This window comes from Sminthopsis crassicaudata, chromosome 4 (assembly GCF_048593235.1).
Source record: "Sminthopsis crassicaudata isolate SCR6 chromosome 4, ASM4859323v1, whole genome shotgun sequence".
In the NCBI taxonomy this organism is placed as follows: Eukaryota; Metazoa; Chordata; class Mammalia; order Dasyuromorphia; family Dasyuridae; genus Sminthopsis; species Sminthopsis crassicaudata.
The window spans coordinates 44,628,333-44,635,467 of NC_133620.1; the positions used below are offsets into that span (position 1 = coordinate 44,628,333).

Sequence of the window (7,135 nt, forward strand, 5' to 3'; positions counted from 1 at the left end):
TAGGAGAAACTTGCCTATATTATCAGTTCCAACTCCTTTCTTTCCCTGAAAATCTACCTATGCCTCTGATGGCAGTAAGTCTGTGGTAGGAGATACTGACAGCTGGCTATAGTGTTCTAATATAGAGATTCCAACAGCCTTTTAAAGCAAGCTTTGATTTATTTGGAGGAAAAAAAAAACAACCTAAGTTCTTCATATAGTTTTTTTTTTAATTCTAATTACTGAGTTAGAAAAAAAGTCAAACTGCTCTTATATCACTGGAAATGCTAGAAAACATTTTCCTTTTATTTTTCAGGTGTTATCCTAGTGGAGTAGCTGGAAAACCAAGAGGAAAGATCTCTAAAATGCCATAAAGCAGAAGCTATTTATCTGTTAAATTCTAGGTACTGTAACCTAACAAACGCCAGAGACAGAAAGATTGCCCTCTGCACAGAAATCCTTGTTTAGATGTCTTCTTTATGCTAACAATGACAGGGCTCCCTGGTTTGTGCTGTCCTAAAAAATCAGAATGCGTTTTTCCAATAGCAGACTCTATATCAAGAAGAAAAAGGACGGCACCTTTTTGGCACAGAGATATTTTATGTAGATAATAAATTCCTCCCCTACCCCCCTTAGAACTCCACTAACTACAAGTATCTACCCAGAAGATGAAATGTAAAGATTTATGCCATCAGAAGTATTCAGGGGACTAAAGAATGATTTTTTTTTCCTTCCCTGTTCTATCCTGTCAACTTTGTTTACTGTTCATTTTGATTTCTATCCTATACTGGGTCCGAAAAATTATGGGCATGACTATATCAGGAGAACTTCTCAATGAAAAAAAAGGGGGGGGTCAAAACCGGGAAATCATAGAAATGAAGGAGCTCCCTAGATGGCATACTGAATGAACACTGCTGAATCCCAAGCTTGTGCAGAGGGAAAATGCTACAGCCTGGTTTGCACTAACCAGCAAAGGTGCATTTAAACCTATAGTGGATTTTTTTTTTTTTTCCAGAATCTGAATGTATTTTTAGAATTCACTTATAAAGCCAGGCTGCTTCTAAGTCAATCAAAGGAAACACGCATGAAAGAATCTCAGCCCAGGGACTGCCTTCACAAGTCAGAGTGTGCATTGTCAGACCCGGAGGCTCACAGACACATTTGTTATCACAAGTTAACTAGGTGGCTATTGACCACACACGGACTGCTTCCTCAGTCACATCAGTAACGACCATCACCCCTACAGATTTGGGAATTTTTTAAACCTACCTGCAAAATTAAACTTTTTTTTTTATTATTATTATTTTTTTAGAATAAGCAATTTCAACATTTTCTCTCAAATAAATAGCAATATTTTGAATTTCACTCTCATCCTTGTCCCATCCCTCTTATAAGAACCCTTTATTTGCACGTTAGCATAAATCTACTTGACAGGCCCATTTGCAATGGGGCCTTTCGCTCCCTACCTTTTAGCAACAGAAAGTCAAATGCAGGCTTTTATTTGTTTAAAACATTTCAACAGTTAGCCCTCTTTGCCTAGAAAACAACAGTAGGAAGGCTCAAGGGTAGCTATCTGACCAGGATTGTATTTTACACTTGAATTTTATAGCGTGACATTCAGGATAATTGAAAAACACAGGAGGAATTTTTTTTTTTTTTAAAGGGGGTGGAGAAAAGAAAAATAAAATTAAAATGACTGAGAATGGTATTTCTAGATTTGAGCTTCAGCAGTTTCTGTGATTCCAGGGAGGCTGGTTGCAGAGACAAATCACAATAACAGGCGCTTAAACAATTGTACCTATGCATTTGGGTAACAAAAGCACTAGCCACCTGTATTGGCTGCATCTGGACCCAAATGCTAGCAACAGTCTACAGCATTCAAGTGACATTCCAGAAAGAGCCGAGCAGGGAAGCATCATCCCCCCCCAGGCTTTAGAAGAATCAGACTTCCTACCTTGCAAAGACAGATGGAAGGTAAGTTCCTTCAAACAAAGTTGTAAGTAAAAGCCAGGCAGCAGTTGCAGTAAATTGGATCCTTTCAGTCCCTGTATACATATAGCAGTTCTGCAATAAGGGGGGGAAGAAAATATAATGGGAGGAGCAGCTGGGAACCAGTGACCTCCTGTAGCTGAGTCCTCTTTGTGAATCAAGCATGGACAGCCAGGGCTTCTGATTTGCATGGATTAACTCCACTCGGACAGATTCGGAGCCCGATAAATTTAAATTTATCTGGCTCGATGGCCAAAAGATGGGAGAGGGAATGAATGAGAGACAGAGCAAGGGAGGGAGAAAGGGAAAAAAAAAAAAAAAAAAAAGACAAGAGATCGGAAAGCATGGATAAGCTGCTTCATGCAGAGCTGTGTCTCAAAAGAGCTACAGCTCCCTCTTCATGTCATAGTTGTAAGATAAGAACTGTTGTCATTAAGAGCTGGTTAATCACTGGGAAAAAATATATATGTACATATATAGATGTTAGCTGTAATACTGATGTGGAAAAGCGGCTGCTCGGCTTGATCGAATTTTGGGAACACTTGAGGATTCTTTCTCTCTCTCTTTCTCCTGTGTGTGTATGTGTGTGTTTTCCAGGATTGTGAGATGCAACGGGCTTTCAATCATCTGTCAGAAATCAAGGGGACCCATTCTCATGCAACTCCAAGTGAGTTTGGAGCATTGTGATGCTTGGGAGTGAATGCTGGACCCACATCCACCAAAGGACCACATGCAATTTGGCACATGCTTCATAGGGATGAAAATGACAAGAGACTGGCTTTCAAAAGTGCTGACAAGTCGCTTGTCGTAACTTTAGAAGATGATGATGTGCGAAAGTATTTGAAATGTGATTCATCATAATTATTTAGAATGACCCAAATGTGGCACTACAAAGGCAGGTTTTTTTTTTCCTTTTATAAAAAAGCCTTTAACATTTTAATAGGTTTTCCTTTTCTGTTTATTTAGATTTATCCCAGAGAGAATTAAAAGCCCTCTTTTAAACATTATGAATCTATGCTCTTAAAGAAAGGAAAACACAGTCATAAATATAAAGATCATAAGTTCTGTAAATGGAAGGGACCTTAGGGATAGTTAAATTCAACTATTTCATTTTACAGATGATGAAACTGGTGCCCAGAGAGGTTCATCAATGTCCTATAGGCCATATATAAGAGAGGGAGGATTCAAATCTGGGCCCTCTGATTCCAAGTCCAGTATATTTTTCATAAGACCTCATTATTTCTTCTTATTATATGCACTTTTGAAAGTCACTATTTTTTTTTTAACTCCCATTGGTTATACCATATCACAGCTAAACTAAGAATTCATCATTGTCTATTTTTAAGCCTCACTCAAAGATGCCAAATCTCATTCCCTAGGTCCATCTTCTTAAACAATTTTCACCGTCTCCTTTCTTTCTACTGTAATAGTACAGTAGAATAGTTACAGTTACTGTAATAGTAACTGTAATTAAATGCCATCTGGGTTCAAATCCTCCCTCCAACATTTACAAGCTGTGTAATGCTAGCCAAGATATTTAACTCCCCTGTGCCTCAGTTTCCTTATCTTTAAAATGAAGTAGTTGGACTTTATGGTTTCTAAAGTTCTCTCCACTTCTAATTATAAGCTTGTGCAAGCTTCATATCTTAAAAGACTTTCTGCTATATCCTAAATAAATATCGAAGGAAGGCAGCACTTCATGCTAGACCCATTTATGGTCACCTTTGAATCTCTTAGCATGGAATGCATTGAGAACATTTTCCAATTAAATTCCTATGAATTTCTAATTTACAGAAGGAAAAATATAAAAGTCTCACTCCAAATCACATAATACGCTCATGACAGATATGGAGCATAACAAACATACCCTACTTTTTTATCAAGGTAATAGGAGATTTTCTTTCTGCGGTTTTGTCAAGATATGTCAAAACAACTACATGATTAGGTCAGGTCAATGAAAAAAAATCCTTCAGTCAAGCCCACTGGTCCACTGAATCCATCAGAAGTCCCATAAAAACAAGTTGACCGAGTCCATTGTTTGATGTCTGCACTATAAGTCAGTTTAAGTCAGCTGATTTAGGTGAGGTTAATTTTAAAAAATGATATCAAAACACCAAAACTGAATATACGAACAACACTTTCAAAGCCTACTAAATTGTGTCTTTTTTTTTTTTTTTTTTTTTTTTTACTAAATTGTATCTTTGGTTTCAGACTCCAATAAACAAATCAATGATCTTAATAAAAAGACAGGGAGTAGAAATGAACCTTATATAGCCTCCTATTTGTTTGAGAGAAATAAACAAACAAAAAATTCTTAAGGCAAGTTCCAACATGCATTTCCATAAGATATACTACAGTCCAAAGATTTCAGATATAGTGGCCCTGTGACCTTGGAAACATCATTTAGCAACCTCTCAGTTTTAGGCAAGTCTTTATAAGACTCAGAAAAGGTGATCTGCTGACCTGTTTTGTTAGAGGGAGTTTTCTATGTGAACAAAATAACAGGTTGAGTATTTATTCTTTTAAGTTTCTTTCTGAGGATGGCTCAATCTACACGAAATCAAAATAACTAGTAGAAAACCAAAAAGTTAAAGGATGTGATCAATCAACCAATGTTTTGTCTAGGGAAAAGAAAGCTGAATTTAAGGATTCAAGATCTGCGTTAGAATTCTGCTACAGAGACAGCTAGGTGACACAGTGGATAGAGCACCTGCCCTGGAATCAGGAGAATCTGCGTTCAAATCCAGCCTCTGAAACTTAATACTTACTAGCTGTGTGACCCTGATTGCCTTGTCAAAAAAAAAAAAAAATCTGCTACATAATAAATGACCTTGGACAAATCTTTGTTTTTGTTTTGTTTTTTAAACCAATTTAGATCTCAGTTTCATCAGTTTAAAAAACAGAATGGTGGTGGTTCCATGGTATTAAAGGTCCTTATCAGATGTCAGTCTGCATCATAGAAAACCCACTAGATCTGTCAACTCAATTGACAGATTATTTGGCTGTTATCAGTCAATAAATATTTATTAAGCACCTACTATATGCCAGATACTGTGCTAAGCACTGATTGTGTCACTTTGTATTGATCTGATTGACCGAACTATGCAAAAAGACAGAAGAACCAAGGCTCAGAATGTGATCCTCCATTGGTTAGAAATTTATCTTTAGTTCCTCTGATCATCAAGTTTCAAATTGATTGGATCCCTTTATACTCTAAAATTATTGAGGATCTCTCCTCCAAAGGAAGATTATATTTATTAATATTTATAATATTAGAAATTAAAATATCATAGCATTATCATAAAAATAGTTTTGGGGGCAGCTAGTTGATGTAGTTGATCGAGCACTAGCCCTGAAGCCAGGAGAACCTGAGTTCAAATCTGGCATCAGATACTTAACACTTCCTGACTGTGTGACCTTGAACAAGTCACTTAACCCCAATTTCCTCAGCAAATAATAATAATAATTTTGATTTTGTAGACCCTCTGAAGTTATCTTGGTGACTAATCTTGTCCCTGGACCACACTTTGAGAATCAGATCATAGTTATGGGAATAACAGAAGATAGAAACTTTGTGTGTGTGTGTGTGTGTGTGTGTGTGTGTGTGTGTGTGTGTGTGTGTGTGTCCAAAAGGACAAACAAAAAGTTAATATCAAGTTAAATACTTATAAATATTTAGAAATAAAATTAGAATTTAGATTTAGGAATTGCTTTAGGAATCCCCTAACTATAACGCTGTTATTTTATAGATGAGGACACCCAAGTAAAATGACTATCTACAGCATCATACTAATAAATAGAAGAGCCAAGATTTAAAACTAAAGCCTTTGCCTGTATAAAGTGATCATTTCACTACATAACCATGCAGCAGTATGAAAGGTGGTGAGTATACTGATGATATATTACACACACATATATATCTATATCTATATATCTCACTAATCTATCTACTTTCATTTTTCAGGTAGCTCTTCCTGGATAAAAAATGGAATTCTGCAAGGGAAAACTCACTATCTAGTGGCTCATGAAGAAACTGTTAGCACTCATGCTAAGCAAAAGCTATTTCTGTTGGCTTTGACTTTCTCACTTTCAGAAGCATGTCATCACTATATATTACTGGGAGTGGAAAGGTGATCTTCTGAACTTCATTCTGTGGGCAGCAGAAATCACACTGGATTTGGACAAGATGATTGGGGCTCAGTTCTCATCTTTACTTCTTACTGGCAATGTGACATGGAGCACAGTAGCCTTACATAAAGTAGGCATTTAATACCTTTGTTGAATTGAGCAAATCACTACATCTTTCATAACCTCAGTTTTCTCACCTGTAAACTGATGATAATAACACCTGTTCTACCTATATCACAGATTCCAAGTGCCACAGTGAAACAACACAGAGTAACGAGACAGCCAGGAGAATCATAATATTGATCAGCAATCAGAGAATGACCACAGCAAGATGGAGTGGTGGATGCTTCCAGGAAGTGGAGTCTTATAAGGTAAATCTGATTTTGGGGAAAAAGAACCTTCCCCTGTCTTATTTTTAGAACTCCATCCAAGGTCACAGAAACTCTAAGGGTGAGTGAAACCAAAAAGGGTCCCACAGAAATGGAATAAAGAGCCTCTCCTGGTTCCCTAGGAGCTTAGCTGTGAAGCTTCTTTTTATGCCCTTTATCCTATAAATAAAATCTCTTTTGTGGTCTATGCCTTGTAAATCTGAGTGCTTATGAGGGGACTTGATAGCAGTCCTTGGGAGACTGCCCATTCACTGGCATTTCTAGATTTAAATAATCTGAGGCCAAATGAGATAGAGAAGTTTAGAAGTACTCCAAGTTACCTTGTGTCAAGACAAAACCACTGAAATATAACCCTAAGCTATTATTATTTATTATTATTATATTAATGGGATTTCTGGCTTTATGACAAACAGTTCATGTCCTTTCTATTTTCTCTCTAAAGAGGAAATGCTTTTCTCAGAATAGCTGTTGGAGAAATAGACATTTAAAGAATAACTGTTAAGATCTACCTGACCCAAAACATCTTCCCAACTAGCCTGTCATATTGCCTGAAGTTTCAACATTAGAAATTCATTCTTTTGGAATTGCAAGTTTCCTATTCCTTTTTAAAAAAATATGCATACACAGGAATTGAGATATTGAAGGAAAAA

General features: G+C 36.7%; 1 protein-coding gene across 2 annotated transcripts in view; it reads right to left on the reverse strand.

The window, feature by feature from the left end:
• Window positions 1-2,236, reverse strand: part of ADGRL2 (adhesion G protein-coupled receptor L2) — an 809,217-nt gene extending 806,981 nt beyond the window's left edge. For both annotated transcript variants that reach the window (XM_074266407.1, XM_074266405.1), the window contains exon 1: window positions 1,934-2,236. The gene's annotated coding sequence lies outside the window, so the exon portion shown is untranslated. The remainder of the gene's footprint in view (window positions 1-1,933) is intronic.
• Window positions 2,237-7,135: the final 4,899 nt, after the last annotated feature.